This window comes from Podarcis melisellensis (genome assembly GCF_964234715.1).
Source record: "Podarcis melisellensis genome assembly, chromosome: 9".
Lineage (NCBI taxonomy): Eukaryota > Metazoa > Chordata > Lepidosauria > Squamata > Lacertidae > Podarcis > Podarcis melisellensis.
In genome coordinates this window covers 44,512,200-44,533,347 of record NC_138541.1, presented here as the reverse complement: position 1 = coordinate 44,533,347, position 21,148 = coordinate 44,512,200, and the positions used below count along the sequence as shown (strand labels likewise).

The 21,148-nt window shown below is 42.9% G+C and overlaps 1 protein-coding gene across 5 annotated transcripts in view; it reads right to left on the bottom strand.

The window, feature by feature from the left end:
* Positions 1-21,148, bottom strand: part of PALLD (palladin, cytoskeletal associated protein) — a 231,866-nt gene that overhangs the window by 49,761 nt on the left and 160,957 nt on the right. The window contains exon 1 of one of the 5 annotated variants that reach the window (XM_081925903.1): positions 20,387-20,751. The exons of the other annotated variants lie outside the window; for them this stretch is intronic. The gene's annotated coding sequence lies outside the window, so the exon portion shown is untranslated. Of the gene's footprint in view, positions 1-20,386; positions 20,752-21,148 lie in introns of those variants that run through there. 5 annotated transcript variants of the gene reach the window in all.

Here is a 21,148-nt window from a genome sequence, read left to right as displayed (position 1 = left end):
CCTGGTCCAAGGGGCTGCTCAGACGAACCTTCATATGTCAATAAACTCTGCTCCTTGGTTGTTCAAAAAGCACGTCAGGAGATCAAGGATAAACTGGAATGTAGTGGCATGCGCCAGCCCTCTACTGTTGACCGTAAAGTTTCAACTCCGGCATCCCCTGATAGTTGTTCAGAAAAGCCGTGGTCCCTGGATTTGCATGCAAAAGACATTTTCGGCATGGCATTGAAGATGATACAGCAACACTTAGTGGAAAAAAACAGGGAAGCTGTCCGTGAATCACATTCCACTACCCCAAGCTACACTCACAGGGAGTCCGCTAATTATGACCGGGCTGGAGCATGTCAAAGACCCATATCTACCCCAGTGGCAGGTGGGTTACAAGATCCTCACCATGAACCAAAGCCAGGTATATCAGGGATCCTTTTGTCACTCGTCCAAAAGGTCTTGCGCGATGCTGCTTCGAGTATCGAGGACAGCGTCTGCGATGGGCACCGGGCTTATAAGCCACCCCCCACTTCGTAAATCAGGCTCAGGAGGGAAAAGGCCTTATCAAAAACAGACTAATGGAAGACGGGATATGTATGGCAATATGGATCAGATAAGCAAACAATTTATTGACCAGTTGGTGTGATCTGTGATGAAGTTGAGTCCGTTCCTAGCCAAGGCAATCAGTGGTTCCAATTTAGTGACTGGTGACATCTCAAGAGAAGTGCAACTGTCACAATTGCTCATCATAAACCTCAGAAGGGCAAAAAAGAAGAAGACCTTTCTCCTGTGGGGGGGAATCTGACAGGAGGCAACTGGGTCTAATCCATTCTGGGAACAATGGTTAACACACATAACCAGAAGGTCAATGTTTTATAGAGTAGAGAGTTCAAGGTTATGCCTCCTCCCGCACAGTTAATGGCTGCTTCTTAATTTGCTGCCGAAACTGAGGTCGACAAAATAAGAACGATGGAGAATTGTCTGGGAAGAGCTATAGCAAGGGGGATATATGGAAAGAGTTGCTGAGATACACACCGGAAAACAACAGATGGATGCCACCGTGGGAAAGACAGACAACTGGCTCCTTGCTACCATGGCAGGAGCCAACTTGTCCCTCTCTTATTGCTTCAGCCCAGCCTAGGCACCTAACCCACTCTTCTTTGGAACAACAACTGCCACTATTATTTAAAAACAACAACACAACAACACCAACCAACAACAGCAGACACAGTGAATTCAACTGGTAGATAAAATTGTAGCTGGGCAAGATCATCAATTAAAAACATTGTAAAAAGTGAAAGCCGAAGGAGACTCTTTTGTTAATCCACTGGACAGGTTCCCCCCCAGACCAGGTGCTACTACACAGGTTCTCTGTGAGCTTAGAATGCTGCTTTAAGAAAGCCAAGGTTCTCCAGCTGGAAGGTGCTATTCAAAACCAGGCAAATTAAGCATGCTTTTGCTTAATTTGCTTTCTTAGCAATGACCATGAAATGCTTTTTATGCAGAACTTGGATGCGGTTTTGGGCAGTGATTAGGAAACAGGGCTTAACTTCTAGAGGAGTAAGATACAGGATAGGGAAAAGGGGACATAGAGGGACAGACTAGGGACAAAACTCACCTTCATATCATAGGATCTTTTACTGCCTGCCTGATTTAACTTTCTCAACATATCCATTATTTATTGCTAAGAATGAGAATACATCTCATTCCCGTGATTTGGCAGGGCGGGGGAAAGCCACATCGTGGAGTGTGGTCATAGCCATGCATGCTAACTTCTAGACCAGTTGATCTTAAAAACTTTTTAATGGCTCAAGAGCATGAGCTTGTTCACAGAACAACTTCAAAGTGATCCCACCAAATGATCACAAAACACATCACCTTTTAACTCAGGTTGCATTTTGGGGTATTTTCCAAGACAGTAGATAGGGAAGACACCACCATTACTCTTATGTGTGAAACTCACGAGCTCCTGGTCTCAGGTGGCAAGGCAATGGGAGGTTTCATCACTGAAATGGGGCTGGGAAGGTGCACAGACTTTTTAGGTAGTAGAGGGAGGCAGAATTGTGACTTTATGTGGCTACAGTGCAAAATCCAATTAGCACATTTCAGGAAGAGGCTGCTATGCACCTCGTGGAGCCACCAGTGCCACACAACTGCTGGAATAATCCCCACTCACCACTGCAGCTCCAAGATTGGGAGGAAAGCTGGAAACACCCGAGAGCATTCTCTCTCTCACACACACGCACAATGGCAACAAGAACAATCGTGGTGACCAGCAGAGCATCTCCTTTAATGACGAAGAATGCTAAGGTGGGTCATAAGAAACAGTTTTCAAAAGGTGTGAACCATTTATGAAAAGTCCTTTCAGGTTGCGCATTGCCGTCACTCCCTTGTGCTCAATGGGCAGCTTGTGCTAGGTGAGCCACCTGTAACAGGAATGAGGACAAGCGCCAGTGGACTACAGGAACTGATGAAGAGCTACATTCTGATATGCAGACCCTGTTTCAGTTGTATGAGTGAATGTGGATGGTATTCTGAACAATTCTCATCTCTGTAGGTAGTAAAGGTCATAGGGAGGGTAACAAATGTGGAATGTAGCAGGCCCACAACTCACACAGGGTCTATGTTCCAGGGATTGCACCTCAAGACCCATTGGGTTCAATAGTGAGTGGGGTTGCCAAAGTCATTTCCCCCAGAATCCTGCCCCTTTCTCACCCCCTTTTAATTTTTGGGGTAAAGCTGAATGCACGTAAGTTAAAAGCGTGCAAGTTGCATACTTACTGTACCCCCCCTTTTTTTGGGCTGTACATTGTGAGGTATCTTTGACACCCATTTTATTCCATGACATACTGCATCTTTTTTTTTTAACCCAAACAAAAAGCAATCTATTTTATCACCCAATCCACAGATGTTTTTCTACTACAGCTATATCCAGGCACTATAATTGTTAATGTCATTATCCAAAGCCGCCCACAGTCTTAAGATTTAGCATTTATGGGTATTCCAAGTGCTGCTGTACAGGCTGATGGAAGTCATAGTCCAAAGCATTTGCAGGGCACTGGCCTAGGGAAGGCTGCATCATATAAACACAATACAGACGATAAAGGGACACATCAACAAGGCACAATTCAGCAATTTGAATCCCCACTGCCTAACCCATGCTTTAGCTCTGCCATAGTATTTTGGGGAGTGGCTCATCACAAAAGCAGGTTCTTTTTTTTACTTCAGATAGGAATTTTCTGCTAAACAAGAAATGATTGCACATCATCTGTGTTTGTATGCCGTCCAGGAAATACTTCATATGTTAGCTATGTCAGCTGCTATAATCCTATAGGAGATATTTAGTTCTTTGGAACCTGGTAACAGAAATACTAAGGTTGGGATATTCTTAAATCTACTCTTTTGGTAACAATTTAATTTGGGATTTGAAATTAGCATGAACTCTACCAGAAGAGGGGAGAAATTAGCTTGTTTAGAATGCTTTATACTTTAAAAGGAAATTGGTTGTTTCGACTCCTGGCTGACCTAAAGTATATTTGTCAGTATTTAGCAGCATGATCTGCTTCCCTCGTGAACTGCTTCAACTGAATGAGTGGAAAAAGTATCTACAGTACCTCTTGACAGGGCTGCTGCATCTCGCTATCTCTAGGAATACCTCGTATATGCTTGCCAACAGATCCATAATTCTGCTATACTTCTAAGATGCAACAGAAAGGCAGAATGATTTCAAATGGCCCCTTGTCAGTTGCAAAATATCTTTCTGCTGTTTGTGCGGGTCACACACACAGCCATGTTGCCTAGACATTCCAAGGAGGATCATAGAACCATAGAACTGTAGAGTGGGAAGGGACCCTGAGAGCCATCTAGTCTAGCCTCTTGCAATTCTCTACTTTCTCAACACCTGCGTGCTACCGAATGGCCAGTGAAAGAAGGGTCTGAGACCTGTGCAACCCTTCCTTTCTCCCCAGCAAGAATGCGGCATCTGTGGCTCTCCAGATTATGCTGGGCTTCAACTCCCATCAATTCCCCAGTCTGCATGGCCAGTTGTCAGGGAGTAAAGGAGCTGGATTCCAATAAAGTCTTGGAGGGCTACTAGTGTCCCATCTCTGTTCTAGACAACACAGATTCTAAAATTCTGTTCTAGCATATTTCTTTGGGTCAGGCACTTCCCCTGCCCCTGCAAATGTAAAATTCTTGTTCAGAAAAAAGGAAAAAAAGATGCAGTTGCAGAGAATGGGATGGGTGTACCAATAGATAAGGGATCAAACATATTGAGCTTTACATTCCCAGCAGAAGCCTCTTAAGCAGTCTCGTTATCCCTAAACATCATTTAGCCAGGATTCTCTTCGATATATACTTATGGGTGAACTGGGGATTCCAACTGCAAGACTATGGACAGATGAAGATCTTCCACATTAATTCAAAAAGTAGCAATTTTGTGTATCCAGTAAAAAAGAAAAGAAAAGCACAGAATGCAAGGTTGTAAAGCTACTGTCATGAATCCCATGGAGATACATCATGGAAGAGATGGTTGGATTCTGAGGAAGAATGGGCAGAGCTCAGGGATTTGGAGATTGATGCCCATGGGAGGGTGGCAGGAGGATGGGGAAAGTGAAAAAGGCAACTCCAGAAGCCTCTGACCTTGGTGGGTGGGGGAGGAGTCTAGGGAATGGAGAGTGGGATCAGGGGAGGGACTAAGCAGGCTGGCAGAGGACTGTTCCACCATGGTGACACCCTGAGTCAGATACCTCCTGCTGTGAAGTGGGCCTGGTGCACCCCTCCTGTCAGTGAAGAGCTTCCACCTTTGAGGAAGGTGACAGAGTGAAACTGGATGCTTAACTGGCACAGAGACCATCTCCACCTCCAAGGAAATGGAGCCACCAGCAGCAGCATGAACAAGCCTCACAGAACCAACTCATTCAAAGGAGCGCCTGTTTGCAGGCCAAGTCCCAGGACATTGGCTGCTTGCCATGCTGTGTCCACCTCGCTCTTCAAAAGGAAAGTGAGAGAGGCATATCACTTGTTGGATCAATATAGTTTGCTCTTAGCCATCTATCTATACCTCTGATGTACCTGATGCACCTTTTAATCTGTGCATTTGCTATGTAACCATAGACTCACAGCATTGTAGAGTTGGAAAGGACCCTGAGGGTCATCCAGCCCAACCCTGTGCCAAGCAGGTTTATGCAGCAAAACCTTTGCACAGTACTTGTCCTAGCCCTCGCTGCAAGACAAAGAACTCTTCACTCTTAGCTTGGTTTCTGCCAAACATTTAGGGGGAAAATCACTCCCCCCACACCAGACAAACACGATCAATTAGCACAAATGGTGAAGCCCACAGGTACTGGAATACCAAAATGAGGTGGAATCTGACCTCTTGGGTCATGCAGAAAGAAGGGGAGTCTGGGGTTGGAACGGCTCACACTTCCTCTAACAATTGCTCATGGTTCTGCAGGGAAACTTGCTTCACCCCTGGAAGCTCCTAGCACAAAGGTTTGCGTGTATTGACTTGAGCAGGTCTGAGAAATCACATTCCAAGTACTGAATCAGGACTGTCTTGCTTCACTGCTTGTCTTCTTCATTTCAGTTTATTGTGTGGGTGCGTATCCTACCAACATCAGGTAACTGACACAATATATCCCATGCATTGTGCAAATGTCTGAAACAGTGTCCCCATACCACACTGCAAACCATCTTGGGAGATCTTGAAATAAAGCAACCCACGTAACTAAGTGAGCAACATATACATATCCCCTTAGTGCAGAGAACAAATGAATTCCCTTTGTCCAGTGTTCGTTTCTGAGAAGTGCCTGCAGCCCTGCACAAGACTGTTCCCTGGTAAAATAAAACCACTGCAAAGCAGAAATACTGTTGTCAGCAAGAAAAACAGGGTTTGTAAAAGTCATCAGGTAGAACAAAAGGCAATTAGGAAAAGCAAGAGGGGTGGAAACTCCATTTTTCCTCCATCATAGCTAGGCTGGTGGGGTCTGAGCAAACCACTTCCCTTTACTTGTAGCACACAAGGGAATTGACTGGGTAATGATACATCTGCCCAGGAATGCTCACAGGTAAATGATGTGTTTTTATAGCTGCAAAGCATGGAGAGATTCAGCAGTTGTGGTTTTGGTTAAGCTTGCCACAGGGTTGTAGTGACAGAAACCTTTTGTCTAGAACACATTAAGAAAGAGAACTGAAACACTCTTTCCAAGGCTGAACAACAGCAACCCCAAATCTCCCCAGTGAATTATACATCTATTTAGACTCTGGGAGGTGGAAATTATAATTTGCGAATCAGACCAAGGCCTGGTACAGATATAATGCTGAACTATGATTTAACATTACAGAAAAAGCTTGCCCAAATTCCATATTGCCAGCACTAACTGCCAGCAGCTCCCCAGGGTTTTCAAACAGGCAAATTTCCCAAGTCCAAGATGGCGGAGAATGAACCACAGACCTTCTGCAAAGCAAAGTATGTACGGTGGTACCTAGGGTTACATATGCTTCAGGTTACAGACTCTGCTAACCCAGAAATAGTACCTCGGGTTAAGAACTTTGCTTCAGGATGAGAGCAGAAATTGTGCTCCAGCGGCGTGGCAGCAGCAGGAGGCCCCATTAGCTAAAGTGGTGCTTCAGGTTAAGAACAGTTTCAGGTTAGGAACGGACCTCCGGAACGAATTAAGTACTTAACCCGAGGTACCACTGTATTCTACTACTAAGCTATGGAGTCTCCCTCACTTTTTTGCATGCATGAGGAAAATACGTAAAGATTTCAGTTTAGAACTAACCAGAGTTCCCCGTGGTGTTTGAACTGCAATTTGTTCCAAGTAGGGTTAATTAGCCAACCATGATATCAAACTGTGGCTGGATTCTTGATTGTTTTAAGCAAGGACTCACAGCTCCTAAAGTTGGGCAGCCACAGGGATCTTTGTTAATTCTAAAATGAAAGCGAAAACTTTCAGTCTCCTTGCAAGCACCGAGTAAGAGGAGGGTGGGGTAAGCAAACTCCAGCATGGTGCAAGCGTTTTCCCATAACGTGAAGTGAAATTTAAATCCACAATCAATTTTATACAACACTGAAAGATGGATTGGTTCATTAGCCTCTATTAGAGGCAAGGTTAACTTCTAACTACAAATAATGCTAAGGAGTTGAAGCACAGAAAAAGAAAGATGTTGTATTAAGAGCTGATTAGTCAAGGGGATTACTGTTTTAAATGCCTCAAGACATACAGCCCAAATACCACCCCAATTTTATGATCTTTTTTAAAAAGCATTTTTGCTTAAACCCATTTGATTGAACTAAGATGCTCAAAATACCTTTTTATAATTATTTCCATTGCATATAAACATAACCTCCTGGAATTACTAAACTAGCCTGACTAAATATAGTGAGCAGCACTCATGTTGTTGGGGTATCTTTCTCTGGTATGCAGCTAATATAAATAAAATGAGTGGAGAGAACCTGGCTGTATTCCATTGGCATTACATCACTCTTCCTTAATAGGAAACCTCTCTCCAACCAACAATTTGCTTCAGTGTCTCCATTTAAGTTCTCCGAAAGGATCATTTTGAAAGGCTAATGTCTTAATCAGAAACAGAATTTAAAGGACAGAAGTAATTTTCTTTGCAATTAGAACATTTAGAACTTCTATAGCTCTTGTTGCAACACAAAACAAACAGAGAATCTGCTTAAGGCTTTTAGTATTTTACAACTGTATTGGAAACAGCAGGGTTTACTTCTGTGTGAACATGCTTAGGATCATACTGATGTCAGATAATCATGGATGCCAGGTTGACATGCCATGATTCTCCCACATCTCAAGTGTAAACTTTCTAAATAGCTATACATTTAGCATTTGCGATTCATTTTCAGCCATGGAAAGTCTGCTTTCAAGACAGTGTTAAGAGAAATGCATTTGTGCGCTATTTTCTCCAGCATTGCTATTTTATCTAAGCATCACAGCACAGAAAATGCCAAGCAAGTCTAGGCTACTTAGTTCCTTATTTTGGGAAATGTAAAGAGCTACAGATTCCACTAGAGGCCTCTTACAGAATACAAGTCTCATTATAAACCAATAAATAACTGTCAACTGGTCAGAGAAAACAGAAAACATTTGGGTACCAGGGTATGTTTTCCATTTTAGAAGTTTATATCAGCGTCTATCAGGCAGGACCTCTATGAGGTTATATTTGGAAGACCGCTGTCATAGGTTTCCAGGCTAACAGATGAGTTACAGTTAAAGGAGGGGGAAAGGAGAAAGGCTTGGCCTGCAGACTGACCCTTGACCTCCAGGATTGATGAAGCCTACCACTTTGGAACTGGTTTTTGCTGGACGGGGAGACAGGAAAAACAATTACTCTGGCAAGTCAAAAGCAGCATTGGCTATTCATCTTATGATTCACAGATCCAAATTAGCTGTCTCCGTACATAAAATGCCCAAGGTCAGTGCAAAGACAGTTTTTCTTCCCTACCTAGATATTGCTACTTAAGGAAATCAATGAATAAAGTTCGAATACTATTCTGGGCTTCAGTCTTGCAGCCAAATTAGACAAGACATGGGTGATGCCCAATCTATTTAAAATTATTTTAAAGCAGCAATGCCCTCCCCCTCTTTGTTCCATTAGGGGTTGCAGCTTGGAGAGTGGAAGCAATTTATATGGGGGGTGGGGAGAGAACGCACCAGAAAAAAAATTAAAACCCCTCTCTCAGTGTTGTGTATTAAATCACTCTGGGCAGATCCTGTTAAATATGAGGTAAATTTAGAGAGATGGAAGATCTGTTCACAGTCTCTGTCTCATTATAATTTGACCACTGGAAGCATAGGCCAGATTCAGACAATCCTCCAAAGTATGGCTAGAAACCAGCAATGATAAGCCTTGGGGTCATACACCCTCTCATCGCCTTCCTCTGAGCACAAGGTGAGAAAATGGCAATCCTCACACAAAAACAGGGGTTCAGCTACAGCTGTAAGAAATGCACAAAAGGAACAACAACTACAACAAAAGGCTGGACACACTGGTGGTTTCCAGTGTGTTTCAGGAAATGTTAAATCAATCAAGGGAAAGTTTTATTTGATGAGCAGAGGTACGAAAAGTCTTACCAAATGAGTTATTTTTACATTATACTCTTCGGTATGGAGCAGGAAGATTTTCCATAACAAAAGTAAAGGTAAAAAGGTAAAGAACCCTGGATGGTTAAGTCCAGTCAAAGGCGACAATGAGGTTGCAGCGCTCATCTCGTTTTTAGGCTGAGGGAGCCGGTGTTTGAACATAGACAGCTTTCCGGGTCATGTGGTATGACTAAACCACTTCTGGCACAATGGAACACTGTGATGGAAGCCACAGTGTAAGGAAACACTGTTTACCTTCTTCTGCAGTGGTACCTATTTAACTACTTGCAATGGCGCACTTTTGAACTGCTACGTTTAGACCACAGCGCCACCTGCGTCCCCATAACAAAAGTAAGACACTAGGAGCTACCAATCTATGCAGCAATCTGAAGAAGTGTGTATCTGAAGAAGTGTGCATGCACACGAAAGCTCATACCAAGAACTAACTTAGTTGGTCTTTAAGGTGCTACTGGAAGGAATTTTTTTTGTTTTGACTATGGCAGACCAACACGGCTACCTATCTGTAATATGCAGCAATCTGTTTTCTTCAAAATTAGAAGTTTGGATAACCATATATTTTACTCATCAGCACCAAACCATGGTTTGAAATCCATGCATAAAGCAAACCATTGCACTCTTCAAGCAATATTGCTTCCATTACTGAACATGGGAGTAGCGACACACTGAATGTTCCCCGTCCTATACCACCTCAGCCTTGCACATGTAGCTGTAATGCATGAAGGCTTCCAAGTAAACTGGAACCCTCTTGGTTCCAGAGAAGCCCTTGTGTGTGGAACTGAATCTGCAAATACTCCATTGATACTGATGTTTGTGCAGATGTTAGAAGTGGGGCTACTTAGTGCATCCCTATTCCCACGCTGAACAATCCACTCACAGGACTGAACAGCGAATTATCCTTTCCTGTTATCTAGAAGCAGAAATTCCCATTGTTCCCTCTCATAGTTAAAGCTTAACTGAGTTTTAATTGAAGTCAACTTAACCCCTGGTATAATGAAATATATAGGAGAACAGCTTGCTCCACTTTTCACTGAAAACTATACCCAAGCTTCTGTTGCTATCTTAGTTTCAAAAGATCTTGTTTGCGGTTCCAGGAATGTTCCTGAGTATGAAGAGCAATTTGGTGTTATTCTCAAAACACTGATATAAATAATAGTAAAACTATGTTTATAACACATCAATCAAGACTTAAGTTGAAACAAAACTTGGACCTAAATTGTGACGAGTGATAGATGATGCAACTATTGTTCTGTGCAGTGTTGCTACAGTTCCTTGCTGAGCTTGAAGACTTCTCCCTTGGTACGTTTGTCATGGGGGGGGGCGGAGTGGGGAAGGAACAGAAAACATCTGTTAAAATGAACCATAATGGAAAAAATGCAACTGGCTTCTCCCCTCTCTTCTATTTTAACAGTGGATTACACAAGTTTGCTTTCTATATATAGCAGCCAGAAAGAAAAATCACATTTTGAACTATCCCAATGATGCTGTTCAGGAAGTCTTTATTTTGTGTGAATATTAAGCTTGAGATATCTTCCAAGGAGCTCAAGGTGGTGTACATGGTCATTGCCTTCCCCATTTCATCCTCACAACAACCCTGTGAGGTAGGTTAGGTTAAGAGACAGGGATTTGCCCAAGGTCATCCAAAGAGCTTTGTGGCTGAGTGGGGTTTGGATCCCTGGTCTCCCAGGTCACAGTCCACCACTAACCATTATGCCACACTGGCTCTTGACTACACGTGAAGTGGACCAAAGGACTGCTTAGACAGTGAGCACTGTCCTTAGAAGATTTATGCAAATATTTAAAACCTTTCAAAAGGTTGACTTTTCCAGATTTCAGTATTACTTGCAGCAAGCCACATGTAGTTCAAGTTACAGTTGTACCTTGGATCTTGAATGCCTTGGCTCCCAAACAAATTGGCTCCTAAACGATTGAAACCCGGAAGTGAGTGTTCCGGTTTTTGAACAATTTTCGGAAGCCAAATGTCCGGCACGGCTTCTGAGTGGCCGCAGGAGCTTCCTGAGGCCAATCGGAAGCCATGCTTTGGTTTCTGAATGTTTTGGAAGTCAAACGGACTTCTAGAATGGATTCTGTTTGACTTCCAAGGTATGACTGTAGAAGAAGTCGGGTCATCAGTTCAAGCTAGGATGTAACAGGCAACACCCAAGCTACATTTCACATGCAACGAAGGGCCCCCCCCACACCTCCCCCCCCCACTACAAAAGACCTAGAAAAACTGGAATATTGATCTGTGCCCTTAAGCCCCTTTGTTTAAGCTCCTTGCATTTCTGGATGCCCAATTTGCATTTATAGACAGATAGGGTGGTATGGTATTTATGAATATTTTTTATACATGCACTGGTACTGCTAGGGCTGAAGAAGAGGGCATATGTCCAGGCCCTGTGCTACCCAGAGGGTCCTGCTCAGGTGGGCCCTTATCAGAGAGGAGACGGGGTGGGCCTGTTTCTTAATCTTTAAAAGAAGGGCTTGTGCTGTTCACAGCAGAATAAGCCTCTCTCTGCTCCAGAATTCCTATCATTCCAGAGCCACTCCAGGAAGGGTGACTAGTGGACTTGCCCTACTACCTTGAGCATCTTCAAAGTGATGCGATTCCAAATTGTATCATGTCACTCTGAGCACCTAGGAAGTTTAGGAACTGACAGAGGGGGAAGGCATAGAGGGGTTTGTGCTGCTGCGAGTGACTTAACTTAAAAGCAATGCCAGCAGTAGAACCCTCAGTCACTGTGTCCATTTAAGTTAAGAGGTAAGTGGAGTGATGGGGAGGGAGAGCAGAGTGGTCATAAAGATGAGGGAAGTGCAGCAGGAATTTGGGGTTGGGGTGGGGTAGAAGATTTTATCAGACCTGATCTATGATTTAATATCAGGTTGTTTTTTTTCATAGTGATGGGCTTGCAAACCCAACCTGTTCCTTCCTCCTCTGCTTGGTGACAGGCCAAAGATCCATGAATGAATGTATAGTGAGAAAGTAATTTGAGAACTGTCTTTTGTAGTTTATTTCTTGCTCTTCAGAGACAGGTGAGTATGCTTACATACCCGGTGAGACAGCAGAAAGTCTACTTTCAAGATTTAGAGAAAATGCCAGTGGAGCCTGGTTTATTAGACTGAATGGGGGCACTATCTCAACAACTTCAGTCTGCCTGCAGATTTCCCTCACCTGTCTACCTTCATACAATCAGTACTGGTGTGTGTGTGAGAGAGGGACCTTGGTTATCATCTTTCTTCTGCTTAATCTCAGTTTTGCCCTTATATTATTCCACAGGGAAGAGGATGGGGACAAGCCTAGAATTGGCTCCACCTGTCACTGGTTCTGGTTCCACCTACTGTTGCCCTCCGAATGGGTAACAACTGCCACTACAAAAATGACACTACTATGTTCCATTCATGGCAATGCCCTTCTAAGTTACTTCCAGTTTGGACAAAGGAGCAGAGGTAATGCTCTTCAAGGTTGTAGACTAAACTAGAAGACTGAAACAGGATTCCAGATGATCTTGACAGAACAGAGAACGAAATAAAGAAACTGTGTTTTTATGCCTTGCTATTTGCTGCCCTGGGCTCCTTTGGAAGGAAGGACAGGATAGGGGGGAAAGGCAATGCAAAGCAGCACCAGCAGGGCGGGGAGGCCAATGCAGTTGTAGGCTGCATCAATGAAACTAGAGTACCTACTTCATTAGAACTAATGGTACCACTCTGATTTAGCTACGGTGAGGCCTCACCTGGAGCGCTGTGTCCAGTTACACACTCAACTAGGCAAGCCACTCACTCTCAGTGTGACCTATCTCATAGGGTTGTTGTGAAGATGAAATGGGGAGAGGGAGAAGGACTGTGTATGCCACCTTGGTTAAAAGGTGGGATAGAAATACAATGGTATATGAATACCAAGAGTGCTAATCATAGTGAATTTCCTGCATGGAAGTCGACCAGGTAACCTTAGATGTCTTTTCCAAATTCTATGAGAATTCAGACGCATGCACCCTTAATGATGTTAAATTCTCGAGAATAATCTTTTGGAGAATATTCTCGATTAATGAGAATATTAGAGAATTTTCATGTAAAATAGGAGAATATTCATTTTAATGCACTGAAAATGATATAATTTTAATGCACTGAAAATGATATAATTAGTTAATATACAGTGGTACCTCGGTTTAAGAACAGCCCTGTTTACGAACTATTCCGTTTACGAACTCCGCAAAACTGGAAGGAGTGTCCCGGTTTGTGAACTTTACCTCGGTCTAAGAACTGAAGCCGAATGGTGGAAGGGCACCGGTGGCAGGAGGCCTCATTAGGGAAAGCGCGCCTCGGTTTAAGAATGGTTTCGGCTTAAGAACGGACTTCCGGAACGGATAAAGTTTGTAAACCGAGGTACCACTGTACATGTTTATTCATGGGTAAACTTGTTCAGATGGCAACTTGTTCACATGCTGTTACACATAATTGTATAGGCCTAGGTACTTTAATTTAATAAAGCATTAAAGCAGGGAAGGATAAAACAGATAGGTCACTATTTCCTGAACACAATGCCCATCACACTCAGAACAGTGTTGCATTTAAATTTGGAGCATCTGTCTTCCCTGTGGTTTATGTGTTAAACAACAACAGGGAAGTAAGTACAGTTTCAGCTGTAGAACTTACAGTGGTGTATGTGACAATTCCAATATGCTCACAGTGTAGACTGATTTGCTATGCTGGTGGTTTACTAAAGTCACGCAAATTCAGCCCTGCAGGCAAGCCCTATGTTAAAAGACCATCAATTAATCATTTCCAAGAAACAGCATTTAATACTGAGGTGCCAGTAATCAAAACAATGCTCTTAAATGCCCTCTGCATTGGTATGACTTCCCAGAACACATATTTCATAAAAGAAAGGAATTTCTTTTTAAGCACAGCAGTGATTTCCCATAATAAATTGGTTTCCTCAATAAATGGGTTCCCTTTCCCTATTTGGAACGCATTGTTGGACTCATTCCCTGATCAGATGTTTCCTTATTAGCCCATCAGTTACTGCACAGTTTTCAACACACAGTGAAGGAAAGGCCATGAGTACAAACACACACCCACACACGAGAGATACTGGTGTTTTCTGGCATCTTAGACCTGTGTAGGTGGTACAACTACAGGCAGATTAATATCCACATTCCAAACAGTGTCCCCAATTTTAAAGACGATGCCAGCCCCCGGCCAAGTAGCTTTTATACAATCAACTGCATTGCATTCAAAAGGGTTCTCTGACCTGGTACACAATGAAGTCACCAGTAGGAAAGAGTGTTCAATTAGGGGAAAAACTCCCTAATCAAATTTGCTTCACCAAAACTGCTATTTGCCTTAAAGGGCAGAAGATATAGGTGCATATATGTTTTGCCCTATGAGACAAATAATAGCGTTGGTTCAGGGGGGTGACTTAAAAACAGCAAGATTGTGTGTGTATATGTGTGTGTGTGTGTGTGTGTGTGTGTGTGTGAGAGAGAGAGAGAGAGAGAGAGAGAGTGTGTGTGTGTGTGTGTGTGTGTGTGTGTGAGAGAGAGAGAGAGAGAGAGAGAGAGAGAGCGCTCTTAATTGGAAGAATATTCTATGCAATACAGTTACACTAAATGTGTTGGTAAATGGGTAAAGTGAGAGAGATGGCTAACTGTATCTGCTAACACAACAGCTAACATAAATCACCATGCAGCTTCAATTAGTACTGCCAAACACCCCTCCCCCCAAAACCCCCACCCTTTGAGAGATCAGTCACATCTAGTTAGGCTCTTGAAAGTGTCCCCCCCCCACCGCAATCAGAGTGAAAAATGTCCCAAAACAAGGGTACGAGTCATAGTTCTGCTGATGCAGTAAGGTTCCAGGTGCAGCCTTTAGCATCAGAAGTTAAAAACCCAGCTTGGAAACACGCAGAGAGCTCTTGCTAACCAAGCAAACAGAAAATATACTTGGCTTAGAGGTAAAAAGGTAAATCTCTTGGAGGAAGCACACATGAATTACCAAAAGTTATACATCCACCTTATCTAAAAATATGAAAGACAGTTCCCAGAATTGCATCACACACAAAAACGGGGTGTGTGTGTGTGTGTGTGTGATAATATGAAGAGGGTGGGATTATAAAGTAAAAGGGACTCTCTGTTCTCAGTGTTAGGACCCAAGTTAAACAAAAACAAAGAACCTGCACTCTGGGACATAGATGAGAGTAAGAACACAACTTGACCAGACACTGATGTTATCATGGGCAGGTTTAGCGCCTATCCTCAGCTGGGGCCCAAAGCCTGTCTTTCATGTGTGTTTCTGGAGGCCCAAAATCAAAACACATGTACTAACTCTAGCAATTGATTTGTTCTAATTGAACCACTGAGCCTTTTGGGCTTGCCAATCAGAAGCTCAGGGGTTTGAATCCCTGCGACAGGGTGAGCTCCCGTTGCTTGGTCCCAGCTCCTGCCAACCTAGCAGTTCGAAAGCACACCAAAAAAAGTGCAAGTAGATAAAGAGGTACCGCTCTGGCGGGAAGGTAAATGGCGTTTCTGTGTGCTGCTCTGGTTTCGGTGTTCCGTTGCGCCAGAAGCGGCTTAGTCATGCTGGCCACGTGACCCGGAAAAACTGTCTGCAGACAAACGCTGGCTCCCTCGGCCTGTAAAGCGAAATGAGCGCCGCAACCCCAGAGTGGTCCATGACTGGACTTAACCGTCAGGGGTCCTTTACCTTTTTTAAATGAACTGCTGATCTGGTAGCCTTATCCAAAGGCTAATAGTGATTTACAGTGGCACCCCAGGTTACATACGCTTCAGGTTAAAGACTCCGCTAACCCAGAAATAGTGCTTCAGGTTAAGAACTTTGCTTCAGGATAAGAACAGAAATCGGGCTCTGGTGGGGCGGCAGCAGCAGGAGGCCCCATTAGCTAAAGTGGTATTTCAGGTTAAGAACAGTTTCAGGTTAAGTATGGACCTCCAGAACGAATTAAGTACTTAATCTGAGGTACCACTGTAGAGACAATCTTAGAAAGGTTTATATCAGTAAACTTATCTCTCATGAGCTATTTTGTGACATGATGGGCATATGTGGTGCTGTAAATGACAGGCCTGGTACTCTATACAGAAGTGTGTGCATGCATGTGATTCCTGCATGCCCTGCCTCACTGCAAGTGCATTTCCCAGCTTGAAGCCTGATGGAAGCCTGTGCATGGGCTTTTGTTTGCACTGGACAGACACATTAAAATTTGGCAACCATCTGTGCAATTCAAACTTAAATGTAAAGCATTTTTCACATGCAGGGTTCTGTATGTCCAATACAACCGTCCATCTCTTCAGAGAAGGCAAATACCTCAAAAAGGGAGTTAAGCTATGTAAAGTTCAAATGCATCTGACACTATATGAATAAGGCAACAGATGAGGACTGATTCAGTAATCTTGGCTGTAAAATGAAACTGGTTGGATGTTTCTGTTGTAGAAATCCAGTGAAAGACTTAGTAAATCTTTGATGTCCTTTTGTTTAATCGCAGGACAAATAATGGATGAAGTTTGAAACTGTACAGCCCATTTCCCATGAATGTTGCCTGCTGAAAGGCTGAACTGAGAAGCAGGTGCTTGTCTCTGGGTGCAATGCAGGTCCAACTGATATCCATTTTGCACAATTCACTTGTGATGTACCAGTCTGTCAGTGCACATGCAAGTACCGTAGAATCTCAGTTTTCAAATGTAATCTGTTCCGGAAGACCATTCGACTTCCGAAACGTTCGAAAACTGAGGATCAAAGGGCTGTCGGCAAAGTCTATGGTGAAAATTGAGAAATGTGCCTTGGAAGCCATTCAACTTCCGAGGCACGTTTGAAAACGGAAGCATTCACTTTCGGCAGCTGAGACGTTCGAAAACCGAGGTTCCACTATACATCTTTAAGGTAAAGGTAAAGGTAAAGGTACCCCTGCCCGTACGGGCCAGTCTTGCCAGACTCTGGGGTTGTGCGCCCATCTCACTCAAGAGGCCAGGGGCCAGCGCTGTCCGAAGACACTTCCGGGTCACGTGGCCAGCGTGACATCGCTGCTCTGGCAAGCCAGAGCTGCACACGGAAACGCCGTTTACCTTCCCGCTAGAAAGCGGTCCCTATTTATCTACTTGCACCCGAGGGTGCTTTCGAACTGCTAGGTTGGCAGGCGCTGGGACCGAACAACGGGAGCGCACCCCGCCGCGGGGATTCGAACCGCCGACCTTTCGATCGGCAAGCCCTAGGCGCTGAGGCTTTAACCCACAGCGCCACCCGCGTCCCTTTAAGGTACAGTCATTTAAAAACAAAAATGAGCAAATATTTGTTATTGTTCTGCTTATCCTATTCAGCTTTCTACAGTCTACAAGACACTTCCCAAAATGTGCATACTGTATTTTTCCATATATAAGATAACCCCTCTTTTTTTGAGCCTAAAATTAAGAAATAAATATTTTAATCATTCCGTGTATAAGACGACCCCCAATTTTAAACTTAAAAAATTTGGGGGGAAATATAGTCATCTAAGGAAAAATACAGTACATTTATTAATTCCATAAATGATCTAGAATACTCAATACTTTTTAAGATCATCCAGCCCCATATGTTTGAGACTTTCCTCTGAGCCTTCGCTCTGCAGGGCTCCACTATCTGGGTGGCAATGCAGGACAAGGTCTTCTCTACTGGGGTAATAATAATAATAATAATAATAATAATAATAATAATAATAATATTGTAGTCCTCTCCATAAAAGTAGTTTATAAACATAAGACTCCAAACATCCAAACTTTCCGATCAGACATCTGAATGGCATACTCATCACTGGGTAGGGGATTACCCATGCTGCTTTCACTTTTCCAGTTGCTGCTGGTGCGACTTTCTCCACACACTTTAGATGTAATATGCATTTTTATGTGGTTGCACTTTTAGATTTTTCCAACACTACAGTGAACAAGCTATCCATCAAACCATTCAGCATATTGGCTGCTGAAATGTATAATCTTGTGATAAATATGCCAATTCAATAATTGAGTGTTGCATTTACTGAAAACTCTAAATCAAACTTCACTGGTAGATGCAAGTCTGCATAGATCTTCAGTTTCCATCTGTAATGATTTTAGAACTAGCCATTTATTTTGCATTAGCAAACCAAACTGAAAGTTTTATTTCTTGATTTAAATAAAAGCAACAGCCGCGAGATAATATTTCATGTTAGTTTCCACAGCAGTGGCTACCAATATTTCCTGTTTCTCACAGAAACTTTCTGGCAACCAGGTCATATGGCACTGCAATGCATTTCTAGGTGGATTAGATCCAGACTAAATTAGCTATGCTTTAGTCATGGGCTAATTTAAGATCCCATTATTCCAATGGAACTAAAGTGTGGCTAGGCTGCAATCCTATACAAACATGGGGGAGTAAGTTCAAAAGGGCTTACTTCTGAGTAGACATGCATAGGACTGTACCATTGCATTGGAATGCAACTCAATTGCATTTCTTTTAATGCCTTCTTCATCTAACAACCATTCTCATAATAATTGAAGTATTGATAAGTCACTGGACTAAATAAATCCTCTCTTATCTTTCACACTAAGCCAACTCCAGCCACTAAAAAAAACATACCCCTGAGTTATAAAAACTTACATGCAATCCGACATAAAGGGGACACTTTCTTAGTCATTCCGTGCTTAGAATCAATTGCCAATGACTCAGTAAAACTTTTAGGCAAGTTTCTTGAGGTCAAGAGATTTGCCAAAAGATAAAGGTTTCCTTATGAAGTACATTACAGACACTATCAGTTACTCATCCTACTCATTTCATGGTTAGCATCTGTCTAGTTAATCACAGGCTCTTTCATCTGCCCAGAGGCCATCAGGGAAGACCAAACGCCAGTAAGACACACAGCACAATTCTCCTCCCCATCTCCCCATCCATAAATCATGCAGCAATGTGTGTGTGCGTGTGCTCCTAGGCATTCTTTGTTAGATGATAGTACTGCAATCATTCCCATAATGTCCATAAGAGAGACCCCTCCCCACTCAATACTACAGTTTAATTTGCTTCTTAATTTAAACCACACCATGGTCTAGCTAGCACTACACACAGAATATTTGTTTCTTCATCCATACGCCTTCTAAATTAAAACACACACATCCCCATTCCTATTTTTAGAGTGGAGTTTTTCATATTCCTTCATCTAATACAGATATAAACGTTCCCAAACCAGACACTGGTTTCTTTTTGAAAACCAATGTATCTCTTTGCTTTCCAAGTTTCTGTAAACACATCATTATATTTTAAAAAGGAGGGTGGGTGGGGGAGTCAAGTTTTACTTTGCCCAGCATTCTTCTTAATTAGGTGCCTGCTGCCAGGAAACTTTCATGTACTTTGTGTCCAGTTTGACCATTTAAACAAATGTCTACAGCAGTCAGCGAGATGGACAGACAGACAGAAAGGAAGAAGGAATCCACGGGGCAGTTGCTCTGCAATTTACAAAGCTATTGTAAGAGTACCACCAACATCAATTTCTCTCAACTCTCAGTTTGAGAGATCTGATGAAAACAAACCAACAGCATGAGTACACAAGTTGACACTGCCCAAAGGATCCTGCATAACTTTCGTGAGTTTGCCAATGACCTGTTGCACTTTGAGAAAAAGCATGAGAGAAAAAATCCTTGAGGTTATGGGCCACTTACTTGACAAAACACTTCTGCAATATTTGTTAAATCATGGAAGACTGGCCTCAATTCAAAACTGCACATATCCCTTTTTGTGTTTTGGATTTTACTATCCTCACTGAAACTTTTAAACTTGTTTATGCTGGAAAGTATGCTTACCCTGACCTTTTCTGCTTTCCCCAGTGGTATTTTTGCTTTAAAATGAAAAGAATAATCTTCCTTAAAAGTGCAAAAGGAAAAAGAAAAAGTTGCATCCCCCCCCCCAAAAACCCCCTGCCTATGTGTGAGAAATCACACATGCACCTAGACTGAAACAGCTGCTGCCACACTGGCATCCCAACTGGACTTGAAAAAACTAAAGTGATGCCAAAGACTGCAAATAAAGCAGGGCTGCCAAAGCATGTCTCCAATTACAGAAAGATTAACTAATACAGGAAGATACACAGAAAGAATCGGTCCAGAGTAGAGCCCAGTGCAACTAGCTAACATACAAGATCACGTTACACGATTCTATGCACGTAACTGCATTAAATCAGCCATCCTACAGCTTCCCTGTTCAGCATATTTACTTACCTGATACACAAAAGGAACGCACAGAACTGCTACACAGAAACCCTCTCATCTTACCTTTCCTGCGTCTAGTTCACACCAATGTGAAACGTCTCTCCATGAAGCGGTAAGGCAGACCAGCTGCAGCAGTAATACCAGCACTTTGGGAACTGAAGTGGAGTTGAGCAGGTACTCAATGATATATACAGATTAGTCAGAGGAGAGAACAGCAACTTCATGACTCAGTGATTCTTCACTAAGGCTTTCTAGCTCTTGCAGTTTCACAATAAGAGTCCCTCCAAGGTCCCGGGGAATCCAACCAGTCAGTTGCTAAAAAGCAATGTTTGAAAGCGGGGGCGGAAAAGGGAGAATACTGTCATGGTCTTTCATTTCTTCTGGGCTCCTCTTCCTTCGCCACAGTCTGCTAAAGCTCTCTCAGGGTCGCCTTAGAGGAAGGCAGGATTTTGGAATGTTTTAAACGTCTCCATGAGGGGCTCCTGTCCAGATAGTAGCAGGCTGCTTTAGCAATAGTCTCTTTTCCACGGTGCCTTTTTGTCTGTTTCCATTACAAATTACAGAGAAATCTCTAATAAATCAAGCATGAGAAAGAAACAGCCTGGGTCTTGTAGTGTTAGTGCGTTTTAAAATGGCAGTGTCTGAAAGAGTTTTGCCACAGGTTCTTACAGCGGCACGGGAAGGAGATTATATTTTCTTAGGTGTCACAATAATTTTTTTTTTCCAAGAGAAGAGAGTGGCAGAAAGGAAATGTATGGCATAAGTTTAATGAATAGGGGAATAACTGCTTTGCTTTCCAGAGAAATACTGTGTTGCCTTTTTTGA